Genomic DNA, 25,863 nt, shown 5'->3' on the forward strand with positions numbered 1-25,863 from the left:
AAAGGCACAACGTGCAGGCTTCTTTCCAAAGGGCGAGTTGGGCCCCAAAGCATCTTGCTTCCAGCTCTTTGGTTAGCTAGGAAACAACTCGCTCTGCACAGGGCTCTTACAGACTACCGGGAACATCTCTTACAAAGGCCTGTGTAACGCAGTTTCTTTGCAGGCCTGATCTGGCTGAAGTAGAACTTCTGCTCTGCGTGTGCTACATTGCCCTAAAGCTGAAAGGCACAATGTGCCGGCTTCTTTCCAAAGGGCGAGTTGGGCCCCAAAGCATCTTGCTTCCAGCTCTTTGGGAAGCTAAGAAACAACTCGCTCTGCACAGTGCTCTTACAGCCTACCGGGAACATCTCTTACAAAGGCCTGTGAAATGCAGTTTCTTTGCAGGCCTGATCTGGCTGAAGTAGAACTTCTGCTCTGGGTGTGCTACATTGCCCTAGAGATGAAAGGCCCAACGTGCACGCTTCTTTCCAAAGGGCGAGTTGGGCCCCAAAGCATCTTGCTTCCAGCTCTTTGGGAAGCGAAGAAACAACTCCCTCTGCACAGTGCTCTTACAGCCTACCGGGAACATCTCTTACAAAGGCCTGCGAAACGCAGTTTCTTTGCAGGCCTGATCTGGCTGAAGTAGAACTTCTGCTCTGCGTGCACTTTATTGCCCTAGAGCTGAAAAGCACAACGTGCAGGCTTCTTTCCAAAGGGCGAGTTGGGCCCCAAAGCATCTTGCTTCCAGCTCTTTGGGAAGCTAAGAAACAACTCGCTCTGCACAGTGCTCTTACAGCCTACCGGCAACATCTCTTACAAAGGACTGCGAAACGCAGTTTCTTTGCAGGCCTGATGTGGCTGAAGTAGAACTTCTGCTCTGGGTGTGCTACATTGCCCTAGAGCTGATAGGCCCAACGTGCAGGATTCTTTCCAAACGGCGAGTTGGGCCCCAAAGCATCTTGCTTCCAACTCTTTGCGAAGCTAAGAAACAACTCGCTCTGCACACTGCTCTTACAGCCTACCGGCAACATCTCTTACAAAGGCGTGTGAAACGCAGTTTCTTTGCAGGCCTGATCTGGCTGAAGTAGAACTTCTGCTCTGCGTGTGCTACATGGCCCTAGAGCTGAAAGGCACAACGTGCAGGCTTCTTTCCAAAGGGCGAGTTGGGCGCCAAAGCATCTTGCTTCCAGCTCTTTGGGAAGCTAAGAATCAACTCGCTCTGCACAGTGCTCTTACAGCCTACCGGGAACATCTCTTACAAAGGCCGGTGAAACGCAGTTTCTTTGCAGGCCTGATCTGGCTGAAGTAGAACTTCTGCTCTGGGTGTGCTACATTGCCCTAGAGCTGAAAGTCACAACGTGCAGGCTTCTTTCCAAAGGTCGAGTTGGGACACAAAGCATCTTGCTTCCAGCTCTTTGGGAAGGTAAGAAACAACTCGCTCTGCACAGTGCTCTTACAGCCTACCGGGAACATCTCTTACAAAGGCCTGTGAAACGCAGTTTCTTTGCAGGCCTGATCTGGCTGAAGTAGAACTTCTGCTCTGCGTGTGCTACATTGCCCTCGAGAAGAAAGGCACAACGTGCAGGCTTCTGTCCAAAGGGCGAGTTGGGCCCCAAAGCATCTTGCTTCCAGCTCTTTGCGAAGCTAAGAAAGAACTCGCTCTGCAGAGTGCTCTTACAGCCTACCGGGAACATCTCTTAGACAGGCCTGTGAAACGCAGTTTCTTTACAGGCCTGACCTTGCTGAAGTAGAACTTCTGCTCTGGGTGTGCTACATTGCCCTAGAGCTGAAAGGCACAACGTGCAGGCTTCTTTCCAAAGGGTGAGTTGGGACCCAAAGCATCTTGCTTCCAGCTCTTTGGGAAGCTAAGAAACAACTCGCTCTGCACAGTGCTCTCACAGCCTACCGGGAACATCTCTTACAAAGGCCTGTGAAACGCAGTTTCTTTGCAGGCCTTATCTGGCTGAAGTAGAACTTCTGCTCTGCGTGTGCTACATTGCCCTAAAGCTGAAAGGCACAACGTGCCGGCTTCTTTCCAAAGTGCGAGTTGGGCCCCAAAGCATCTTGCTTCCAGCTCTTTGGGAAGCTAAGAAACAACTCGCTCTGCACAGTGCTCTTACAGCCTACCGGCAACATCTCTTACAAAGGACTGCGAAACGCAGTTTCTTTGCAGGCCTGATGTGGCTGAAGTAGAACTTCTGCTCTGGGTGTGCTACATTGCCCTAGAGCTGATAGGCCCAACGTGCAGGATTCTTTCCAAACGGCGAGTTGGGCCCCAAAGCATCTTGCTTCCAACTCTTTGCGAAGCTAAGAAACAACTCGCTCTGCACACTGCTCTTACAGCCTACCGGCAACATCTCTTACAAAGGCGTGTGAAACGCAGTTTCTTTGCAGGCCTGATCTGGCTGAAGTAGAACTTCTGCTCTGCGTGTGCTACATGGCCCTAGAGCTGAAAGGCACAACGTGCAGGCTTCTTTCCAAAGGGCGAGTTGGGCGCCAAAGCATCTTGCTTCCAGCTCTTTGGGAAGCTAAGAATCAACTCGCTCTGCACAGTGCTCTTACAGCCTACCGGGAACATCTCTTACAAAGGCCGGTGAAACGCAGTTTCTTTGCAGGCCTGATCTGGCTGAAGTAGAACTTCTGCTCTGGGTGTGCTACATTTCCCTAGAGCTGAAAGTCACAACGTGCAGGCTTCTTTCCAAAGGTCGAGTTGGGACACAAAGCATCTTGCTTCCAGCTCTTTGGGAAGGTAAGAAACAACTCGCTCTGCACAGTGCTCTTACAGCCTACCGGGAACATCTCTTACAAAGGCCTGTGAAACGCAGTTTCTTTGCAGGCCTGATCTGGCTGAAGTAGAACTTCTGCTCTGCGTGTGCTACATTGCCCTCGAGAAGAAAGGCACAACGTGCAGGCTTCTGTCCAAAGCGCGAGTTGGGCCCCAAAGCATCTTGCTTCCAGCTCTTTGCGAAGCTAAGAAAGAACTCGCTCTGCAGAGTGCTCTTACAGCCTACCGGGAACATCTCTTAGACAGGCCTGTGAAACGCAGTTTCTTTACAGGCCTGACCTTGCTGAAGTAGAACTTCTGCTCTGGGTGTGCTACATTGCCCTAGAGCTGAAAGGCACAACGTGCAGGCTTCTTTCCAAAGGGTGAGTTGGGACCCAAAGCATCTTGCTTCCAGCTCTTTGGGAAGCTAAGAAACAACTCGCTCTGCACAGTGCTCTCACAGCCTACCGGGAACATCTCTTACAAAGGCCTGTGAAACGCAGTTTCTTTGCAGGCCTTATCTGGCTGAAGTAGAACTTCTGCTCTGCGTGTGCTACATTGCCCTAAAGCTGAAAGGCACAACGTGCCGGCTTCTTTCCAAAGTGCGAGTTGGGCCCCAAAGCATCTTGCTTCCAGCTCTTTGGGAAGCTAAGAAACAACTCGCTCTGCACAGTGCTCTTACAGCCTACCGGGAACATCTCTTACAAAGGCCTGTGAAACGCAGTTTCTTTACAGGCATGATCTGGCTGAGGTAGGAATTCTGCTCTGCGTGTGCTACATTGCCCTAGAGCTGAAAGGCCCAACGTCCAGGCTTGTTTCCAAAGGGCGAGTTGGGCCCCAAAGCATCTTCCTTCCAGCTCTTTGGGAAGCTAAGAAACAACTCGCTCTGCACAGTGCTCTTACAGCCTACCGGGAACATCTCTTACAAAGGCCTGTGAAACGCAGTTTCTTTGCAGGCCTGATCTGGCTGAAGTAGAACTTCTGCTCTGCGTGTGCTACATTGCCCTAGAGCTGAAAGTCACAACGTGCAGGCTTCTTTCCAAAAGGCGAGTTGGGCCCCAAAGCATCTTGCTTCCAGCTCTTTGGTTAGCTAGGAAACAACTCGCTCTGAACAGGGCTCTTACATACTACCCGGAACATCTCTTCCAAAGGCCTGTGTAACGCAGTTTCTTTGCAGGCCTGATCTGGCTGAAGTAGAACTTCTTCTCTGCGTGTGCTACATTGCCCTAAAGCTGAAAGGCACAACGTGCAGGCTTCTTTCCAAAGGGCGAGTTGGGCCCCAAAGCATCTTGCTTCCAGCTCTTTGGGAAGCTAAGAAACAACTCGCTCTGCACAGTGCTCTTACAGCCTACCGGGAACATCTATTACAAAGGCCTGTGAAATGCAGTTTCTTTGCAGGCCTGATCTGGCTGAAGTAGAACTTCTGCTCTGGGTGTGCTATATTGCCCTCGAGCTGAAAGGCCCAACGTGCAGGCTTCTTTCCAAAGGGCGAGTTCGGCCCCAAAGCATCTTGCTTCCAGCTCTTTGGGAAGCTAAGAAACAACTCGCTCTGCACAGTGCTCTTACAGCCTACCGGGAACATCTCTTACAAAGGCCAGTGAAACGCAGTTTCTTTGCAGGCCTGACGTGGCTGAAGTAGAACTTCTGCTCTGGGTGTGCTACATTGCCCTAGAGCTGAAAGGCCCAACGTGCAGGCTTCTTTCCAAAGGGCGAGTTGGGCCCCAAAGCATCTTGCTTCCAGCTCTTTTTGAAGCTAAGAAACAACTCGCTCTGCACAGTGCTCTTACAGCCTACCGGGAACATCTCTTACAAAGGCCTGTGAAACGCAGTTTCTTTGCAGGCCTGATCTGGCTGAAGTAGAACTTCTGCTCTGCGTGTGCTACATTGCCCTAGAGCTGAAAGGCACAAGGCGCAGGCTTCTTTCCAAAGATCGAGTTTTTCCCCAAAGCATCTTGCTTCCAGCTCTTTGGGAAGCTAAGAAACAACTCGCTCTGCACAGTGCTTTTACAGCCTACCGGGAACATCACTTACAAAGGCCTGTGAAACGCAGTTTCTTTGCAGGCCTGATCTGGCTGAAGTAGAACTTCTGCACTGGGTGTGCTGCATTGCTCGAGACCTGAAAGGCACAACGTGCAGTCTCCTGTCCAAAGGGCGAGTTGGGCCCTAAAGCATCTTGCTTCCAGCTCTTTGGGAAGCTAAGAAAGAACTCGCTCTGCACAGTGCTCTTACAGCTTACCGGCAACATCTCTTACAAAGGCCTGTGAAACGCAGTTTCTTTACAGGCCTGACCAAGCTGAAGTAGAACTTCTGCTCTGGGTGTGCTACATTGCCCAGAGCTGAAAGGCACAACGTGCAGGCTTCTTTCCAAAGGGCGAGTTGGGCCCCAAAGCATCTTGCTTCCAGCTCTTTGGGAAGCTAAGAAATAACTCGCTCTGCACACTGCTCTTACAGCCGACCGGCAACATCTCTTCCAAAGGCCTGTGAAACGCAGTTTCTTTCCAGGCCTGATCTGGCTGAAGTAGAACTTCTGCTCAGGGTGTGCTACATTGCCCAAGAGCTGAAAGGCACAACGTGCCAGCTTCTTTCCAAAGGGAGAGATGGGCCCCAAAGCATCTTGCTTCCAGCTCTTTGGGAAGCTAAGAAAGAACTCGCTCTGCACAGTGCTCTTACAGACTACCGGGAACATCTCTTAGAAAGGCCTGTGAAACGCAGTTTCTTTACAGGCCTGACCTAGCTGAAGTAGAACTTCTGCTCTGGGTGTGCTCCATTGCCCTAGAGCTGAAAGGCACAACGGGCAGGCTTCTTTCCAAAGGGTGAGTTGGGACCCAAAGCATCTTGCTTCCAGCTCTTTGGGAAGCTAAGAAACAACTCGCTCTGCACAGTGCTCTTACAGCCTACCGGGAACATCTCTTACAAAGGCCTGTGAAATGCAGTTTCTTTGCAGGCCTGATCTGGCTGAGTAGAACTTCTGCTCTGCTGGTGCTACATTGCCCTAGAGCTGAAAGGCCCAACGTGCAGGCTTCTTTCCAAAGGGCGAGTTGGGCCCCAAATCATCTTGCTTCCAGCTCTTTGGGAAGCTAAGAAACAACTCGCTCTGAACAGTGCTCTTACAGCCTACCGGGAAAATCTCTTACAAAGGCCTGTGAAACGCAGTTTCTTTGCAGGCCTGACGTGGCTGAAGTAGAACTTCTGCTCTGGGTGTGCTACATTGCCCTAAGATGAAAGGCCCAACGTGCACGCTTCTTTCAAAAGGGTGAGTTGGGCCCCAAAGCATCTTGCTTCCAGCTCTTTAGGAAGCTAATAAACAACTCACTCTGCACAGTGCTCGTACAGCCTACCGGGAACATCTCTTACAAAGCCCTGTGAAACGCAGTTTCTTTGCAGGCCTGATCTGGCTGAAGTAGAACTTCTGCTCTGCGTGTGCTACATTGCCCTAGAGTTGAAAGGCACAACGAGCAGGCTTCTTTCCAAAGGGCGAGTTGGGCCCCAAAGCATCTTGCTTCCAGCTCTTTGGGAAGCTAAGAAACAACTCGCTCTGCACAGTGCTTTTACAGCCTACCGGGAAAATCTCTTACAAAGGCCTGTGAAGCGCAGTTTCTTTGCAGGCCTGATCTGGCTGAAGTAGAACTTCTGCTCTGGGTGTGCTGCATTGCTCGAGACCTGAAAGGCACAACGTGCAGTCTCCTGTCCAAAGAGCTAGTTGGGCCCCAAAGCATCTTGCTTCCAGCTCTTTGGGAAGCTAAGAATCAACTCGCTCTGCACAGTGCTCTTACAGCCTACCGGGAACATCTCTTACAAAGGCCGGTGAAACGCAGTTCCTTTGCAGGCCTGATCTGGCTGAAGTAGAACTTCTGCTCTGGGTGTGCTACATTTCCCTAGAGCTGAAAGGCACAACGTGCAGGCTTCTTTCCAAAGGGCGAGTTGGGCCCCAAAGCATCTTGCTTCCAGCTCTTTGGGAAGCTAAGAAACAACTCGCTCTGCACTGCTCTCTTACAGCCTACCGGGAACATCTATTACAAAGGCCTGTGAAACGCAGTTTCTTTGCAGGCCTTATCTGGCTGAAGTAGAACTTCTGCTCTGGGTGTGCTACATTGCCCTAGAGCTGAAAGGCACAACGTGCAGGCTTCTTTACAAAGGGCGAGTTGGGCCCCAAAGCTCTGCTTCCAGCTCTTTGCTTAGCTAGGAAACAACTCGCTCTGCACAGGGCTCTTACAGACTACCGGGAACATCTCTTACAAAGGCCTGTGTAACGCAGTTTCTTTGCAGCCCTGATCTGGCTGAAGTAGAACTTCTGCTCTGGGTGTGCTACGTTGCCCTAGAGCTGAGAGGCACAACGTGCCGGCTTGTTTCCAAAGGGCAAGTTGGGCCCCAAAGCATCTTGCTTCCAGCTCGTTGAGAAGCGAAGAAACAACTCCCTCTGCACAGTGCTCTTACAGCCTACCAGGAACATCTCTTACAACGGCCGGTGAAATGCAGTTTCTTTGCAGGCCTGATCTGGCTGAAGTAGAACTTCTGATCTGCGTGTGCTACATTGCCCTAGAGAAGAAAGGCACAACGTGCAGGCTTCTTTCCAAAGGGCGAGTTGGGCCCCAAATCATCTTGCTTCTTGCTCTTTGCGAAGCTAAGAAAGAACTCGCTCTGCACAGTGCTCTTAAAGACAAACGGGAACATCTCTTAGAAAGGCCTGTGAAACGCAGTTTCTTTACAGGCCTGACCTAGCTGAAGTAGAACTTCTGCTCTGGGTGTGCTACATTGCCCTAGAGCTGAAAGGCACAAAGTGCAGGCTTCTTTCCAAAGGGCGAGTTGGGCCCCAAAGCTCTTGCTTCCAGCTCTTTGGTTAGCTAGGAAACAACTCGCTCTGCACAGGGCTCTTACAGACTACCGGGAACATCTCTTACAAAGGCCTGTGAAACGCAGTTTCTTTGCAGGCCTGATCTGGCTGAAGTAGAACTTCTGCTCTGGGTGTGCTACGTTGCCCTAGAGCTGAAAGGCACAACGCGCCGGCTTGTTTCCAAAAGGGCGAGTTGGGCCCCAAAGCATTTTGCTTCCAGCTGTTTGGGAAGCGAAGAAACAACTCCCTCTGCACGGTGCTCTTACAGCCTACCAGGAACATCTCTTACAAAGGCCTGCGAAACGCAGTTTCTTTGCAGGCCTGATCTGGCTGAAGTAGAACTTCTGCTCTGCGTGCGCTCCATTGCCCTAGAGCTGAAAGGCCCAACGTGCAGGCTTCTTTCCAAAGGGCGAGTTGGGCCCCAAAGCATCTTGCTTCCAGCTCTTTGGGAAGCTAAGAAACAACTCGCTCTGCACACTGCTCTTACATCCTACCGGCAACGTCTCTTACAAAGGCCTGTGAAACGCAGTTTCTTTGCAGGCCTGATCTGGCTGAAGTAGAACTTCTGCTCTGCGTGTGCTACATTGCCCTAGAGCTGAAAGGCACAACGTGCAGGCTTCTTTCCAAAGGGCGAGTTGGGCCCCAAAGCATCTTGCTTCCAGCTCTTTGGGAAGCTAAGAATCAACTCGCTCTGCACAGTGCTCTTACAGCCTACCGGGAACATCTCTTACAAAGGCCGGTGAAACGCAGTTTCTTTGCAGGCCTCATCTGGCTGAAGTAGAACTTCTGCTCTGGGTGTGCTACATTTCCCTAGAGCTGAAAGGCACAACGTGCAGGCTTCTTTCCAAAGGGCGAGTTGGGCCCCAAAGCATCTTGCTTCCAGCTCTTTGGGAAGCGAAGAAACAACTCCCTCTGCACAGTGCTCTTACAGCCTTCCAGGAACATCTCTTACAAAGGTCTGCGAAACGCAGTTTGTTTGCAGGCCTGATCTGGCTGAAGTAGAACTTCTGCTCTGGGTGTGCTGCATTGCTCAAGACCTGAAAGGCACAACGTGCAGTCTCCTGTCCAAAGGGCGAGTTGGGCCCCAAAGCATCTTGCTTCCAGCTCTTTGGGAAGCTAAGAAAGAACTCGCTATGCACAGTGCTCTTACAGCCTACCGGCAACATCTCTTACAAAGGCCTGTGAAACGCAGTTTCTTTACAGGACTGACCAAGCTGAAGTAGAACTTCTGCTCTGCGTGTGCTACATTGCCCAGAGCTGAAAGGCACAACGTGCAGGCTTCTTTCCAAAGGGCGAGTTGGGCCCCAAAGCATCTTGCTTCCAGCTCTTTGGGAAGCTAAGAAATAACTCGCTCTGCACAGTGCTCTTACAGCCTACCGGCAACATCTCTTCCAAAGGCCTGTGAAACGCAGTTTCTTTCCAGGCCTGATCTGGCTGAAGTAGAACTTCTGCTCTGGGTGTGCTACATTGCCCAAGATCTGAAAGGCACAACGTGCCAGCTTCTTTCCAAAGGGCGAGATGGGCCCCAAAGCATCTTGCTTCCAGATCTTTGCGAAGCTAAGAAACAACTCGCTCTGCACAGTGCTCTTACAGCCTACCGGGAACATCTCTTACAAAGGCCTGTGAAACGCAGTTTCTTTGCAGGCATGATCTGGCTGAAGTAGAACTTCTGCTCTGCGTGTGCTACATTGCCCTAGAGCTGAAAGTAACAACGTGCAGGCTTCTTTCCAAAGGGCGAGTTGGGCCCCAAAGCATCTTGCTTCCAGCTCTTTGGTTAGCTAGGAAACAACTCGCTCTGCACAGGGCTCTTACAGACTACCGGGAACATCTCTTACAAAGGCCTGTGTAACGCAGTTTCTTTGCAGGCCTGATCTGGCTGAAGTAGAACTTTTGCTCTGCGTGTGCTACATTGCCCTAAAGCTGAAAGGCACAATGTGCCGGCTTCTTTCCAAAGGGCGAGTTGGGCCCCAAAGCATCTTGCTTCCAGCTCTTTGGGAAGCTAAGAAACAACTCGCTCTGCACAGTGCTCTTACAGCCTCCCGGGAACTTCTCTTACAAAGGCCTGTGAAATGCAGTTTCTTTGCAGGCCTGATCTGGCTGAAGTAGAACTTCTGCTCTGGGTGTGCTACATTGCCCTAGAGCTGAAAGGCCCAACGTGCAGGCTTCTTTCCAAAGGGCGAGTTGGGCCCCAAAGCATCTTGCTTCCAGCTCTTTGGGAAGCTAAGAAACAACTCGCTCTGCACAGTGCTCTTACAGCCTACCGGGAACATCTCTTACAAAGGCCTGTGAAACGCAGTTTCTTTGCAGGCCTGATCTGGCTGAAGTAGAACTTCTGCTCTGGGTGTGCTACATTGCCCTAGAGATGAAAGGCCCAACGTGCACGCTTCTTTCCAAAGGGCGAGTTGGGCCCCAAAGCATCTTGCTTCCAGCTCATTAGGAAGCTAATAAACAACTCACTCTGCACAGTGCTCGTACAGCCTACCGGGAACATCTCTTACAAAGCCCTGTGAAACGCAGTTTCTTTGCAGGCCTGATCTGGCTGAAGTAGAACTTCTGCTCTGCGTGTCCTTCATTGCCCTAGAGTTGAAAGGCACAACGAGCAGGCTTCTTTCCAAAGGGCGAGTTGGGCCCCAAAGCATCTTGCTTCCAACTCTTTGGGAAGCTAAGAAACAACTCGCTCTGCACAGTACTCTTACAGCCTACCGGGAACATCTCTTACAAAGGCCTGTGAAACGCAGTTTCTTTGCAGTCCTGATCTGGCTGAAGTAGAACTTCTGCTCTGGGTATGCTACATTGCCCTAGAGCTGAAAGGCACAACGTGACGGCTTCTTCCCAAAGGGCGAGTTGGTCCCCAAAGCATCTTGCTTCCAGCTCTTTGCGAAGCTAAGAAACAACTCGCTCTGCACAGTGCTCTTACAGCCTACCGGGAACATCTCTTACAAAGGCCTGTGAAACGCAGTTTCTTTGCAGGCCTGATCTGGCTGAAGTAGAACTTCTGCTCTGGGTGTGCTACATTGCCCTAGAGCTGAAGGGCACAACGTGCCGGCTTGTTTCCAAAGGGTGAGTTGGGCCCCGAAGCATCTTGCTTCCAGCTCTTTGGGAAGCTAAGAAACAACTCGCTCTGCACAGTGCTCTTACAGCCTACCGGGAACATCTCTTACAAAGGCCTGTGAAACGCAGTTTCTTTGCAGGCCTGATCTGGCTGAAGTAGAACTTCTGCTCTGGGTGTGCTACATTGCCCTAGAGATGAAAGGCCCAACGTGCACGCTTCTTTCCAAAGGGCGAGTTGGGCCCCAAAGCATCTTGCTTCCAGCTCATTAGGAAGCTAATAAACAACTCACTCTGCACAGTGCTCATACAGCCTACCGGGAACATCTCTTACAAAGCCCTGTGAAACGCAGTTTCTTTGCAGGCCTGATCTGGCTGAAGTAGAACTTCTGCTCTGCGTGTGCTACATTGCCCTAGAGTTGAAAGGCACAACGAGCAGGCTTCTTTCCAAAGGGCGAGTTGGGCCCCAAAGCATCTTGCTTCCAACTCTTTGGGAAGCTAAGAAACAACTCGCTCTGCACAGTACTCTTACAGCCTACCGGGAACATCTCTTACAAACGCCTGTGAAACGCAGTTTCTTTGCAGTCCTGATCTGGCTGAAGTAGAACTTCTGCTCTGGGTGTGCTACATTGCCCTAGAGCTGAAAGGCACAACGTGCAGGCTTCTTTCCAAAGGGCGAGTTGGGCCCAAAAGCATCTTGCTTCCAGCTCTTTGGGAAGCTAAGAATCAACTCGCTCTGCACAGTGCTCTGACAGCCTACCAGCAAGATCTCTTCCAAAGGCCTGTGAAACGCAGTTTCTTTGCAGGCCTGATCTGGCTGAAGTAGAACTTCTGCTCTGGGTGTGCTACATTGCCCTAGAGCTGAAAGGCACAACGTGCAGGCTTCTTTCCAAAGGGCCATTTGGGCCCCAAAGCATCTTGCTTCCAGCTCTTTGGGAAGCTAAGAATCAACTCGCTCTGCACAGTACTCTTAAGGCCTACCGGGAACATCTCTTACAAAGGCCTGTGAAACGCAGTTTCTTTGCAGTCCTGATCTGGCTGAAGTAGAACTTATGCTCTGCGTGTGCTACGTTGCCCTAGAGCTGAAAGGCACAACGTGCCGGCTTGTTTCCAAAGGGCGAGTTTTTCCCCAAAGCATCTTGCTTCCAGCTCTTTGGGAAGCTAAGAAACAACTCGCTCTGCACAGTGCTCTTACAGCCTACCGGGAACATCTCTTACAGAGGCCTGTGAAACGCAGTTTCTTTAAAGGCCTAACATAGCTGAAGTAGAACTTCTTCTCTGGGTGTGCTACATTTCCCTAGAGCTGAAAGGCACAACGTGCGGCCTTCTTTCCAAAGGGCGAGTTGGGACCCAAAGCATCTTGCTTCCAGCTCTTTGGGAAGCTAAGAATCAACTCGCTCTGCCCAGTACTCTTAAGGCCTACCGGGAACATCTCTTACAAAGGCCAGTGAAACGCAGTTTCTTTGCAGGCCTGATCTGGCTGAAGTAGAACTTCTGCTCTGAGTGTGCTACATTGCCCTAGAGCTGAAAGGCAAAAGGTGCAGGCTTCTTTCCAAAGGGCGAGTTGGGCCCCAAAGCTCTTGCTTCGAGCTCTTTGGTTAGCTAGGAAACAACTCGCTCTGCACAGGGCTCTTACAGCCTACCGGGAACATCTCTTACAAAGGCCTGTGAAACGCAGTTTCTTTGCAGGCCTGATCTGGCTGAAGTAGAACTTATGCTTTGCGTGTGCTACGTTGCCCTAGAGCTGAAAGGCACAACGTGCCAGCTAGTTTCCAAAGGGCGAGTTGGGCCCCAAAGCATCTTGCTTCCAGCTCTTTGGGAAGCTAAGAAACAACTCGCTCTGCACAGTGCTCTTACAGCCTACTGGCAACATCTCTTACAAAGGCCTGTGAAATGCAGTTTCTTTACAGGCCTGACCCAGCTGAAGTAGAACTTCTGCTCTCGGTGTGATACATTGCCCAGAGCTGAAAGGCACAACGTGCAGGCTTCTTTCCAAAGGGCGAGTTGGGCCCCAAAGCATCTTGCTTCCAGCTCTTTGGGAAGCTAAGAAACAACTCGCTCTGCACTGTGCTCTTACAGCCTACCGGGAACATCTATTACAAAGGCCTGTGAAACGCAGTTTCTTTGCAGGCCTTATCTGGCTGAAGTAGAACTTCTGCTCTGCGTGTGCTACATTGCCCTAGAGCTGAAAGGCACAACGTGCAGGCTTCTTTCCAAAGGGCGAGTTGGACCCCAAAGCATCTTGCTTCCAGCTCTTTGGGAAGCTAAGAAACAACTCGCTCTGCACTGTGCTCTTACAGCCTACCGGGAACATCTATAACAAAGGCCTGTGAAACGCAGTTTCTTTGCAGGCCTTATCTGGCTGAAGTAGAACTTCTGCTCTGCGTGTTTTACATTGCCCTAGAGCTGAAAGGCACAACGTGCAGGCTTCTTTCCAAAGGGCGATTTGGGCCCCAAAGCACCTTGCTTCCAGCTCTTTGGGAAGCGAAGAAACAACTCCCTCTGCACAGTGCTCTTACAGCCTACCAGGAACATCTCTTACAAAGGCCTGCGAAATGCAGTTTCTTTGCAGGCCTGATCAGGCTGAAGTAGAACTTTTGCTCTGGGTGTGCTGCATTGCTCGAGACCTGAAAGGCACAACGTGCAGTCTCCTGTCCAAAGGGCGAGTTGGGCCCCAAAGCATCTTGCTTCCAGCTCTTTGGGAAGCTAAGAAAAAACTCGCTCTGCACAGTGCTCTTACAGCCTACCGGCAACATCTCTTACAAAGGCCTGTGAAACGCAGTTTCTTTACAGTCCTGACCAAGCTGAAGTAGAACTTCTGCTCTAGGTGTGCTACATTGCCCAGAGCTGAAAGGCACAACGTGCAGGCTTCTTTCCAAAGGGCGAGTTGGGCCCCAAAGCATCTTGCTTCCAGCTCTTTGCGAAGCTAAGAAAGAACTCGCTCTGCAGAGTGCTCTTACAGACTACCGGGAACATCTCTTACAAAGGCCTGTGAAACGCAGTTTCTTTGCAGGCCTGATCTGGCTGAAGTAGAACTTCTGCTCTGGGTGTGCTACATTGCCCTAGAACTGAAAGGCACAACGTGCAGGCTTGTTTCCAAAGGGCGAGTTCGGCCCCGAAGCCTCTTGCTTCCAGCTCTTTGGGAAGCTAAGAAACAACTCGCTCTGCACAGTGCTCTTACAGCCTACCGGGAACATCTCTTACAAAGGCCTGTGAAACGCAGTTTCTTTAAAGGCCTAACCTCGCTGAAGTAGAACTTCTGCTCTGGGTGTGCTACATTGCCCTGGAGCTGAAAGGCACAACGTGCGGCCTTCTTTCCAAAGGGCGAGTTGGGACCCAAAGCATCTTGCTTCCAGCTCTAAGAAACAACTCGCTCTGCACAGTGCTCTTACAGCCTACCGGGAACATCTCTTACAAAGGCCTGTGAAACGCAGTTTCTTTGCAGGCCTGATCTGGCTGAAGTAGAACTTCTGATCTGCGTGTGCTACATTGCCCTAGAGAAGAAAGGCACAACGTGCAGGCTTCTTTCCAAAGGGCGAGTTGGGCCCCAAAGAATCTTGCTTCCACCTCTTTGGTTAGCTAGGAAACAACTCACTCTGCACAGGGCTCTTACAGACTACCGGGAACATCTCTTACAAAGGCCTGTGTAACGCAGTTTCTTTGCAGGCCTGATCTGGCTGAAGTAGAACTTCTGCTCTGGGTGTGCTACGTTGCCCTAGAGCTGAAAGGCACAACGTGCCGGCTTGTTTCCAAAGGGCGAGTTGGGCCCCAAAGCATGTTGATTCCAGCTCTTTGGGAAGCTAAGAAACAACTCCCTCTGCACAGTGCTCTTACAGCCTACCAGGAACATCTCTTACAAAGGCCTGCGAAACGCAGTTTCTTTGCAGGCCTGATCTGGCTGAAGTAGAACTTCTGCTCTGCGTGCACTTTATTGCCCTAGAGCTGAAAAGCACAACGTGCAGGCTTCTTTCCAAAGGGCGAGTTGGGCCCCAAAGCATCTTGCTTCCAGCTCTTTGGGAAGCTAAGAAACAACTCGCTCTGCACAGTGCTCTTACAGCCTACCGGCAACATCTCTTACAAAGGACTGCGAAACGCAGTTTCTTTGCAGGCCTGATGTGGCTGAAGTAGAACTTCTGCTCTGGGTGAGCTACATTCCCCTAGAGCTGATAGGCCCAACGTGCAGGATTCTTTCCAAACGGCGAGTTGGGCCCCAAAGCATCTTGCTTCCAACTCTTTGCGAAGCTAAGAAACAACTCGCTCTGCACACTGCTCTTACAGCCTACCGGCAACATCTCTTACAAAGGCGTGTGAAACGCAGTTTCTTTGCAGGCCTGATCTGGCTGAAGTAGAACTTCTGCTCTGCGTGTGCTACATTGCCCTCGAGAAGAAAGGCACAACGTGCAGGCTTCTGTCCAAAGGGCGAGTTGGGCCCCAAAGCATCTTGCTTCCAGCTCTTTGCGAAGCTAAGAAAGAACTCGCTCTGCAGAGTGCTCTTACAGCCTACCGGGAACATCTCTTAGACAGGCCTGTGAAACGCAGTTTCTTTACAGGCCTGACCTTGCTGAAGTAGAACTTCTGCTCTGGGTGTGCTACATTGCCCTAGAGCTGAAAGGCACAACGTGTAGGCTTCTTTCCAAAGGGTGAGTTGGGACCCAAAGCATCTTGCTTCCAGCTCTTTGGGAAGCTAAGAAACAACTCGCTCTGCACAGTGCTCTTACAGCCTACCGGGAACATCTCTTACAAAGGCCTGTGAAACGCAGTTTCTTTGCAGGCCTTATCTGCCTGAAGTAGAACTTCTGCTCTGCGTGTGCTACATTGCCCTAAAGCTGAAAGGCACAACGTGCCGGCTTCTTTCCAAAGTGCGAGTTGGGCCCCAAAGCATCTTGCTTCCAGCTCTTTGGGAAGCTAAGAAACAACTCGCTCTGCACAGTGCTCTTACAGCCTACCGGGAACATCTCTTACAAAGGCCTGTGAAACGCAGTTTCTTTGCAGGCCTCATCTGGCTGAAGTAGAACTTCTGCTCTGCGTGTGCTACATTGCCCTAGAGCTGAAAGGCCCAACGTCCAGGCTTGTTTCCAAAGGGCGAGTTGGGCCCCAAAGCATCTTGCTTCCAGCTCTTTGGGAAGCTAAGAAACAACTCGCTCTGCACAGTGCTCTTACAGCCTACCGGGAACATCTCTTACAAAGGCCTGTGAAACGCAGTTTCTTTGCAGGCCTGATCTGGCTGAAGTAGAACTTCTGCTCTGCGTGTGCTACATTGCCCTAGAGCTGAAAGTCACAACGTGCAGGCTTCTTTCCAAAGGGCGAGTTGGGCCCCAAAGCATCTTGCTTCCAGCTCTTTGGTTAGCTAGGAAACAACTCGCTCTGCACAGGGCTCTTACATACTACCCGGAACATCTCTTCCAAAGGCCTGTGTAACGCAGTTTCTTTGCAGGCCTGATCTGGCTGAAGTAGAACTTCTTCTCTGCGTGTGCTACATTGCCCTAAAGCTGAAAGTCACAACGTGCAGGCTTCTTTCCAAAGGGCGAGTTGGGCCCCAAAGCATCTTGCTTCCAGCTCTTTGGGAAGCTAAGAAAGAACTCGCTCTGCAGAGTGCTCTTACAGCCTACCGGGAACATCTCTTACAAAGGCCTGTGAAACGCAGTTTCTTTGCAGGCCTGATCTGGCTGAAGTAGAACTTCTGCTCTGGGTGTTCTACATTGCCCTAGAACTGAAAGGCACAACGTGCAGGCTTGTTTCCAAAGGGCGAGTTCGGCCCCGAAGCCTCTTGCTTCCAGCTCTTTGGGAAGCTAAGAAACAACTCGCTCTGCACAGTGCTCTTACAGCCTACCGGGAACATCTCTTACAAAGGCCTGTGAAACGCAGTTTCTTTAAAGGCCTAACCTCGCTGAAGTAGAACTTCTGCTCTGGGTGTGCTACATTGCCCTGGAGCTGAAAGGCACAACGTGCGGCCTTCTTTCCAAAGGGCGAGTTGGGACCCAAAGCATCTTGCTTCCAGCTCTAAGAAACAACTCGCTCTGCACAGTGCTCTTACAGCCTACCGGGAACATCTCTTACAAAGGCCTGTGAAACGCAGTTTCTTTGCAGGCCTGATCTGGCTGAAGTAGAACTTCTGATCTGCGTGTGCTACATTGCCCTAGAGAAGAAAGGCACAACGTGCAGGCTTCTTTCCAAAGGGCGAGTTGGGCCCCAAAGAATCTTGCTTCCACCTCTTTGGTTAGCTAGGAAACAACTCACTCTGCACAGGGCTCTTACAGACTACCGGGAACATCTCTTACAAAGGCCTGTGTAACGCAGTTTCTTTGCAGGCCTGATCTGGCTGAAGTAGAACTTCTGCTCTGGGTGTGCTACGTTGCCCTAGAGCTGAAAGGCACAACGTGCCGGCTTGTTTCCAAAGGGCGAGTTGGGCCCCAAAGCATCTTGCTTCCAGCTCTTTGGGAAGCGAAGAAACAACTCCCTCTGCACAGTGCTCTTACAGCCTACCGGGAACATCTCTTACAAATGCCTGCGAAACGCAGTTTCTTTGCAGGCCTGATCTGGCTGAAGTAGAACTTCTGCTCTGCGTGCACTTTATTGCCCTAGAGCTGAAAAGCACAACGTGCAGGCTTCTTTCCAAAGGGCGAGTTGGGCCCCAAAGCATCTTGCTTCCAGCTCTTTGGGAAGCTAAGAAACAACTCGCTCTGCACAGTGCTCTTACAGCCTACCGGCAACATCTCTTACAAAGGACTGCGAAACGCAGTTTCTTTGCAGGCCTGATGTGGCTGAAGTAGAACTTCTGCTCTGGGTGTGCTACATTGCCCTAGAGCTGATAGGCCCAACGTGCAGGATTCTTTCCAAACGGCGAGTTGGGCCCCAAAGCATCTTGCTTCCAACTCTTTGCGAAGCTAAGAAACAACTCGCTCTGCACACTGCTCTTACAGCCTACCGGCAACATCTCTTACAAAGGCGTGTGAAACGCAGTTTCTTTGCAGGCCTGATCTGGCTGAAGTAGAACTTCTGCTCTGCGTGTGCTACATGGCCCTAGAGCTGAAAGGCACAACGTGCAGGCTTGTTTCCAAAGGGCGAGTTGGGCGCCAAAGCATCTTGCTTCCAGCTCTTTGGGAAGCTAAAAATCAACTCGCTCTGCACAGTGCTCTTACAGCCTACCGGGAACATCTCTTACAAAGGCCGGTGAAACGCAGTTTCTTTGCAGGCCTGATCTGGCTGAAGTAGAACTTCTGCTCTGGGTGTGCTACATTTCCCTAGAGCTGAAAGTCACAACGTGCAGGCTTCTTTCCAAAGGTCGAGTTGGGACACAAAGCATCTTGCTTCCAGCTCTTTGGGAAGCTAAGAAACAACTCGCTCTGCACAGTGCTCTTACAGACTACCGGGAACATCTCTTACAAAGGCCTGTGAAACGCAGTTTCTTTGCAGGCCTGATCTGGCTGAAGTAGAACTTCTGCTCTGCGTGTGCTACATTGCCCTCGAGAAGAAAGGCACAACGTGCAGGCTTCTGTCCAAAGGGCGAGTTGGGCCCCAAAGCATCTTGCTTCCAGCTCTTTGCGAAGCTAAGAAAGAACTCGCTCTGCAGAGTGCTCTTACAGCCTACCGGGAACATCTCTTAGACAGGCCTGTGAAACGCAGTTTCTTTACAGGCCTGACCTTGCTGAAGTAGAACTTCTGCTCTGGGTGTGCTACATTGCCCTAGAGCTGAAAGGCACAACGTGTAGGCTTCTTTCCAAAGGGTGAGTTGGGACCCAAAGCATCTTGCTTCCAGCTCTTTGGGAAGCTAAGAAACAACTCGCTCTGCACAGTGCTCTTACAGCCTACCGGGAACATCTCTTACAAAGGCCTGTGAAACGCAGTTTCTTTGCAGGCCTTATCTGGCTGAAGTAGAACTTCTGCTCTGCGTGTGCTACATTGCCCTAAAGCTGAAAGGCACAACGTGCCGGCTTCTTTCCAAAGTGCGAGTTGGGCCCCAAAGCATCTTGCTTCCAGCTCTTTGGGAAGCTAAGAAACAACTCGCTCTGCACAGTGCTCTTACAGCCTAACGGGAACATCTCTTACAAAGGCCTGTGAAACGCAGTTTCTTTGCAGGCCTCATCTGGCTGAAGTAGAACTTCTGCTCTGCGTGTGCTACATTGCCCTAGAGCTGAAAGGCCCAACGTCCAGGCTTGTTTCCAAAGGGCGAGTTGGGCCCCAAAGCATCTTGCTTCCAGCTCTTTGGGAAGCTAAGAAACAACTCGCTCTGCACAGTGCTCTTACAGCCTACTGGCAACATCTCTTACAAAGGCCTGTGAAACGCAGTTTCTTTGCAGGCCTGATCTGGCTGAAGTAGAACTTCTGCTCTGCGTGTGCTACATTTCCCTAGAGCTGAAAGTCACAACGTGCAGGCTTCTTTCCAAAGGTCGAGTTGGGACACAAAGCATCTTGCTTCCAGCTCTTTGGGAAGCTAAGAAACAACTCGCTCTGCACAGTGCTCTTACAGACTACCGGGAACATCTCTTACAAAGGCCTGTGAAACGCAGTTTCTTTGCAGGCCTGATCTGGCTGAAGTAGAACTTCTTCTCTGCGTGTGCTACATTGCCCTAAAGCTGAAAGGCACAACGTGCCGGCTTCTTTCCAAAGGGCGAGTTGGGCCCCAAAGCATCTTGCTTCCAGCTCTTTGGGAAGCTAAGAAACAACTCGCTCTGCACAGTGCTCTTACAGCCTACCGGGAACATCTATTACAAAGGCCTGTGAAATGCAGTTTCTTTGCAGGCCTGATCTGGCTGAAGTAGAACTTCTGCTCTGGGTGTGCTATATTGCCCTCGAGCTGAAAGGCCCAACGTGCAGGCTTCTTTCCAAAGGGCGAGTTGGGCCCCAAAGCATCTTGCTTCCAGCTCTTTGGGAAGCTAAGAAACAACTCGCTCTGCACAGTGCTCTTACAGCCTACCGGGAACATCTCTTACAAAGGCCAGTGAAACGCAGTTTCTTTGCAGGCCTGACGTGGCTGAAGTAGAACTTCTGCTCTGGGTGTGCTACATTGCCCTAGAGCTGAAAGGCCCAACGTGCAGGCTTCTTTCCAAAGGGCGAGTTGGGCCCCAAAGCATCTTGCTTCCAGCTCTTTTTGAAGCTAAGAAACAACTCGCTCTGCACAGTGCTCTTACAGCCTACCGGGAACATCTCTTACAAAGGCCTGTGAAACGCAGTTTCTTTGCAGGCCTGATCTGGCTGAAGTAGAACTTCTGCTCTGCGTGTGCTACATTGCCCTAGAGCTGAAAGGCACAAGGCGCAGGCTTCTTTCCAAAGATCGAGTTTTTCCCCAAAGCATCTTGCTTCCAGCTCTTTGGGAAGCTAAGAAACAACTCGCTCTGCACAGTGCTTTTACAGCCTACCGGGAACATCACTTACAAAGGCCTGTGAAACGCAGTTTCTTTGCAGGCCTGATCTGGCTGAAGTAGAACTTCTGCACTGGGTGTGCTGCATTGCTCGAGACCTGAAAGGCACAACGTGCAGTCTCCTGTCCAAAGGGCGAGTTGGGCCCTAAAGCATCTTGCTTCCAGCTCTTTGGGAAGCTAAGAAAGAACTCGCTCTGCACAGTGCTCTTACAGCTTACCGGCAACATCTCTTACAAAGGCCTGTGAAACGCAGTTTCTTTACAGGCCTGACCAAGCTGAAGTAGAACTTCTGCTCTGGGTGTGCTACATTGCCCAGAGCTGAAAGGCACAACGTGCAGGCTTCTTTCCAAAGGGCGAGTTGGGCCCCAAAGCATCTTGCTTCCAGCTCTTTGGGAAGCTAAGAAATAACTCGCTCTGCACACAGCTCTTACAGCCGACCGGCAACATCTCTTCCAAAGGCCTGTGAAACGCAGTTTCTTTCCAGGCCTGATCTGGCTGAAGTAGAACTTCTGCTCAGGGTGTGCTACATTGCCCAAGAGCTGAAAGGCACAACGTGCCAGCTTCTTTCCAAAGGGCGAGATGGGCCCCAAAGCATCTTGCTTCCAGCTCTTTGGGAAGCTAAGAAAGAACTCGCTCTGCACAGTGCTCTTACAGCCTACCGGGAACATCTCTTACAAAGGCCTGTGAAATGCAGTTTCTTTGCAGGCCTGATCTGGCTGAAGTAGAACTTCTGCTCTGGGTGTGCTACATTGCCCTAGAGCTGAAAGGCCCAACGTGCAGTCTTCTTTCCAAAGGGCGAGTTCGGCCCCAAAGCATCTTGCTTCCAGCTCTTTGGGAAGCTAAGAAACAACTCGCTCTGCACAGTGCTCTTACAGCCTACCGGGAACATCTCTTACAAAGGCCTGTGAAATGCAGTTTCTTTGCAGGCCTGATCTGGCTGAAGTAGAACTTCTGCTCTGGGTGTGCTACGTTGCCCTAGAGATGAAAGGCCCAACGTGCACGCTTCTTTCCAAAGGGCGAGTTGGGCCCCAAAGCGTCTTGCTTCCAGCTCTTTAGGAAGCTAATAAACAACTCACTCTGCACAGTGCTCGTACAGCCTACCGGGAACATCTCTTACAAAGCCCTGTGAAACGCAGTTTCTTTGCAGGCCTGATCTGGCTGAAGTAGAACTTCTGCTCTGCGTGTGCTACATTGCCCTAGAGTTGAAAGGCACAACGAGCAGGCTTCTTTCCAAAGGGCGAGTTGGGCCCCAAAGCATCTTGCTTCCAACTCTTTGGGAAGCTAAGAAACAACTCGCTCTGCACAGTACTCTTACAGCCTACCGGGAACATCTCTTACAAACGCCTGTGAAACGCAGTTTCTTTGCAGTCCTGATCTGGCTGAAGTAGAACTTCTGCTCTGGGTGTGCTGCATTGCTCGAGACCTGAAAGGCACAACGTGCAGTCTCCTGTCCAAAGAGCTAGTTGGGCCCCAAAGCATCTTGCTTCCAGCTCTTTGGGAAGCTAAGAATCAACTCGCTCTGCACAGTGCTCTTACAGCCTACCGGGAACATCTCTTACAAAGGCCGGTGAAACGCAGTTCCTTTGCAGGCCTGATCTGGCTGAAGTAGAACTTCTGCTCTGGGTGTGCTACATTTCCCTAGAGCTGAAAGGCACAACGTGCAGGCTTCTTTCCAAAGGGCGAGTTGGGCCCCAAAGCATCTTGCTTCCAGCTCTTTGGGAAGCTAAGAAACAACTCGCTCTGCACTGCTCTCTTACAGCCTACCGGGAACATCTATTACAAAGGCCTGTGAAACGCAGTTTCTTTGCAGGCCTTATCTGGCTGAAGTAGAACTTCTGCTCTGGGTGTGCTACATTGCCCTAGAGCTGAAAGGCACAACGTGCAGGCTTCTTTACAAAGGGCGAGTTGGGCCCCAAAGCTCTGCTTCCAGCTCTTTGCTTAGCTAGGAAACAACTCGCTCTGCACAGGGCTCTTACAGACTACCGGGAACATCTCTTACAAAGGCCTGTGTAACGCAGTTTCTTTGCAGCCCTGATCTGGCTGAAGTAGAACTTCAGCTCTGGGTGTGCTACGTTGCCCTAGAGCTGAAAGGCACAACGTGCCGGCTTGTTTCCAAAGGGCAAGTTGGGCCCCAAAGCATCTTGCTTCCAGCTCGTTGGGAAGCGAAGAAACAACTCCCTCTGCACAGTGCTCTTACAGCCTACCGGGAACATCTCTTACAAAGGCCTGCGAAACGCAGTTTCTTTGCAGGCCTGATCTGGCTGAAGTAGAACTTCTGCTCTGGGTGTGCTGCATTGCTCGAGGCCTGAAAGGCACAACGTGCAGTCTCCTGTCCAAAGGGCGAGTTGGGCCCCAAAGCATCTTGCTTCCAGCTCTTTGGGAAGCTAAGAAAGAACTCGCTCTGCACAGTGCTCTTACAGCCTACCGGCAACATCTCTTACAAAGGCCTGTGAAACGCAGTTTCTTTACAGGCCTGACCAAGCTGAAGTAGAACTTCTGCTCTGGGTGTGCTACATTGCCCAGAGCTGAAAGGCACAACGTGCAGGCTTCTTTCCAAAGGGCGAGTTGGGCCCCAAAGCATCTTGCTTCCAGCTCTTTGGGAAGCTAAGAAATAACTCGCTCTGCACAGTGCTCTTACAGCCTACCGGCAACATCTCTTCCAAAGGCCTGTGAAACGCAGTTTCTTTGCAGGCCTGATGTGGCTGAAGGAGAACTTCTGCTCTGGGTGTGCTTCATTGCCCAAGATCTGAAAGGCACAACGTGCCAGCTTCTTTCCAAAGGGTGAGATGGGCCCCAAAGCATCTTGCTTCCAGATCTTTGCGAAGCTAAGAAACAACTCGCTCTGCACAGTGCTCTTACAGCCTACCGGGAACATCTCTTACAACGGCCGGTGAAATGCAGTTTCTTTGCAGGCCTGATCTGGCTGAAGTAGAACTTCTGATCTGCGTGTGCTACATTGCCCTAGAGAAGAAAGGCACAACGTGCAGGCTTCTTTCCAAAGGGCGAGTTGGGCCCCAAATCATCTTGCTTCTTGCTCTTTGCGAAGCTAAGAAAGAACTCGCTCTGCACAGTGCTCTTAAAGACAAACGGGAACATCTCTTAGAAAGGCCTGTGAAACGCAGTTTCTTTACAGGCCTGACCTAGCTGAAGTAGAACTTCTGCTCTGGGTGTGCTACATTGCCCTAGAGCTGAAAGGCACAACGTGCAGGCTTCTTTCCAAAGGGCGAGTTGGGCCCCAAAGCTCTTGCTTCCAGCTCTTTGGTTAGCTAGGAAACAACTCGCTCTGCACAGGGCTCTTACAGACTACCGGGAACATCTCTTACAAAGGCCTGTGAAACGCAGTTTCTTTGCAGGCCTGATCTGGCTGAAGTAGAACTTCTGCTCTGCGTGTGCTACATTGCCCTAGAGCTGAAAGGCACAACGTGCAGGCTTCTTTCCAAAGGGCGAGTTGGGCCCCAAAGCATCTTGCTTCCAGCTCTTTGGGAAGATAAGAATCAACTCGCTCTGCACAGTGCTCTTACAGCCTACCGGGAACATCTCTTACAAAGGCCGGTGAAACGCAGTTTCTTTGCAGGCCTCATCTGGCTGAAGTAGAACTTCTGCTCTGGGTGTGCTACATTTCCCTAGAGCTGAAAGGCACAACGTGCAGGCTTCTTTCCAAAGGGCGAGTTGGGCCCCAAAGCATCTTGCTTCCAGCTCTTTGGGAAGCGAAGAAACAACTCCCTCTGCACAGTGCTCTTACAGCCTTCCAGGAACATCTCTTACAAAGGTCTGCGAAACGCAGTTTGTTTGCAGGCCTGATCTGGCTGAAGTAGAACTTCTGCTCTGGGTGTGCTGCATTGCTCAAGACCTGAAAGGCACAACGTGCAGTCTCCTGTCCAAAGGGCGAGTTGGGCCCCAAAGCATCTTGCTTCCAGCTCTTTGGGAAGCTAAGAAAGAACTCGCTATGCACAGTGCTCTTACAGCCTACCGGCAACATCTCTTACAAAGGCCTGTGAAACGCAGTTTCTTTACAGGACTGACCAAGCTGAAGTAGAACTTCTGCTCTGGGTGTGCTACATTGCCCAGAGCTGAAAGGCACAACGTGCAGGCTTCTTTCCAAAGGGCGAGTTGGGCCCCAAAGCATCTTGCTTCCAGCTCTTTGGGAAGCTAAGAAATAACTCGCTCTGCACAGTGCTCTTACAGCCTACCGGCAACATCTCTTCCAAAGGCCTGTGAAACGCAGTTTCTTTCCAGGCCTGATCTGGCTGAAGTAGAACTTCTGCTCTGGGTGTGCTACATTGCCCAAGATCTGAAAGGCACAATGTGCCAGCTTCTTTCCAAAGGGCGAGATGGGCCCCAAAGCATCTTGCTTCCAGATCTTTGCGAAGCTAAGAAACAACTCGCTCTGCACAGTGCTCTTACAGCCTACCGGGAACATCTCTTACAAAGGCCTGTGAAACGCAGTTTCTTTGCAGGCATGATCTGGCTGAAGTAGAACTTCTGCTCTGCGTGTGCTACATTGCCCTAGAGCTGAAAGTAACAACGTGCAGGCTTCTTTCCAAAGGGCGAGTTGGGCCCCAAAGCATCTTGCTTCCAGCTCTTTGGTTAGCTAGGAAACAACTCGCTCTGCACAGGGCTCTTACAGACTACCGGGAACATCTCTTACAAAGGCCTGTGTAACGCAGTTTCTTTGCAGGCCTGATCTGGCTGAAGTAGAACTTTTGCTCTGCGTGTGCTACATTGCCCTAAAGCTGAAAGGCACAATGTGCCGGCTTCTTTCCAAAGGGCGAGTTGGGCCCCAAAGCATCTTGCTTCCAGCTCTTTGGGAAGCTAAGAAACAACTCGCTCTGCACAGTGCTCTTACAGCCTCCCGGGAACTTCTCTTACAAAGGCCTGTGAAATGCAGTTTCTTTGCAGGCCTGATCTGGCTGAAGTAGAACTTCTGCTCTGGGTGTGCTACATTGCCCTAGAGCTGAAAGGCCCAACGTGCAGGCTTCTTTCCAAAGGGCGAGTTGGGCCCCAAAGCATCTTGCTTCCAGCTCTTTGGGAAGCTAAGAAACAACTCGCTCTGCACAGTGCTCTTACAGCCTACCGGGAACATCTCTTACAAAGGCCTGTGAAACGCAGTTTCTTTGCAGGCCTGATCTGGCTGAAGTAGAACTTCTGCTCTGGGTGTGCTACATTGCCCTAGAGATGAAAGGCCCAACGTGCACGCTTCTTTCCAAAGGGCGAGTTGGGCCCCAAAGCATCTTGCTTCCAGCTCATTAGGAAGCTAATAAACAACTCACTCTGCACAGTGCTCGTACAGCCTACCGGGAACATCTCTTACAAAGCCCTGTGAAACGCAGTTTCTTTGCAGGCCTGATCTGGCTGAAGTAGAACTTCTGCTCTGCGTGTCCTTCATTGCCCTAGAGTTGAAAGGCACAACGAGCAGGCTTCTTTCCAAAGGGCGAGTTGGGCCCCAAAGCATCTTGCTTCCAACTCTTTGGGAAGCTAAGAAACAACTCGCTCTGCACAGTACTCTTACAGCCTACCGGGAACATCTCTTACAAAGGCCTGTGAAACGCAGTTTCTTTGCAGTCCTGATCTGGCTGAAGTAGAACTTCTGCTCTGGGTATGCTACATTGCCCTAGAGCTGAAAGGCACAACGTGACGGCTTCTTCACAAAGGGCGAGTTGGTCCCCAAAGCATCTTGCTTCCAGCTCTTTGCGAAGCTAAGAAACAACTCGCTCTGCACAGTGCTCTTACAGCCTACCGGGAACATCTCTTACAAAGGCCTGTGAAACGCAGTTTCTTTGCAGGCCTGATCTGGCTGAAGTAGAACTTCTGCTCTGGGTGTGCTACATTGCCCTAGAGCTGAAGGGCACAACGTGCCGGCTTGTTTCCAAAGGGTGAGTTGG

The sequence above is a fragment of the Equus caballus genome, chromosome 10 (genome assembly GCF_041296265.1).
Source record: "Equus caballus isolate H_3958 breed thoroughbred chromosome 10, TB-T2T, whole genome shotgun sequence".
Lineage (NCBI taxonomy): Eukaryota > Metazoa > Chordata > Mammalia > Perissodactyla > Equidae > Equus > Equus caballus.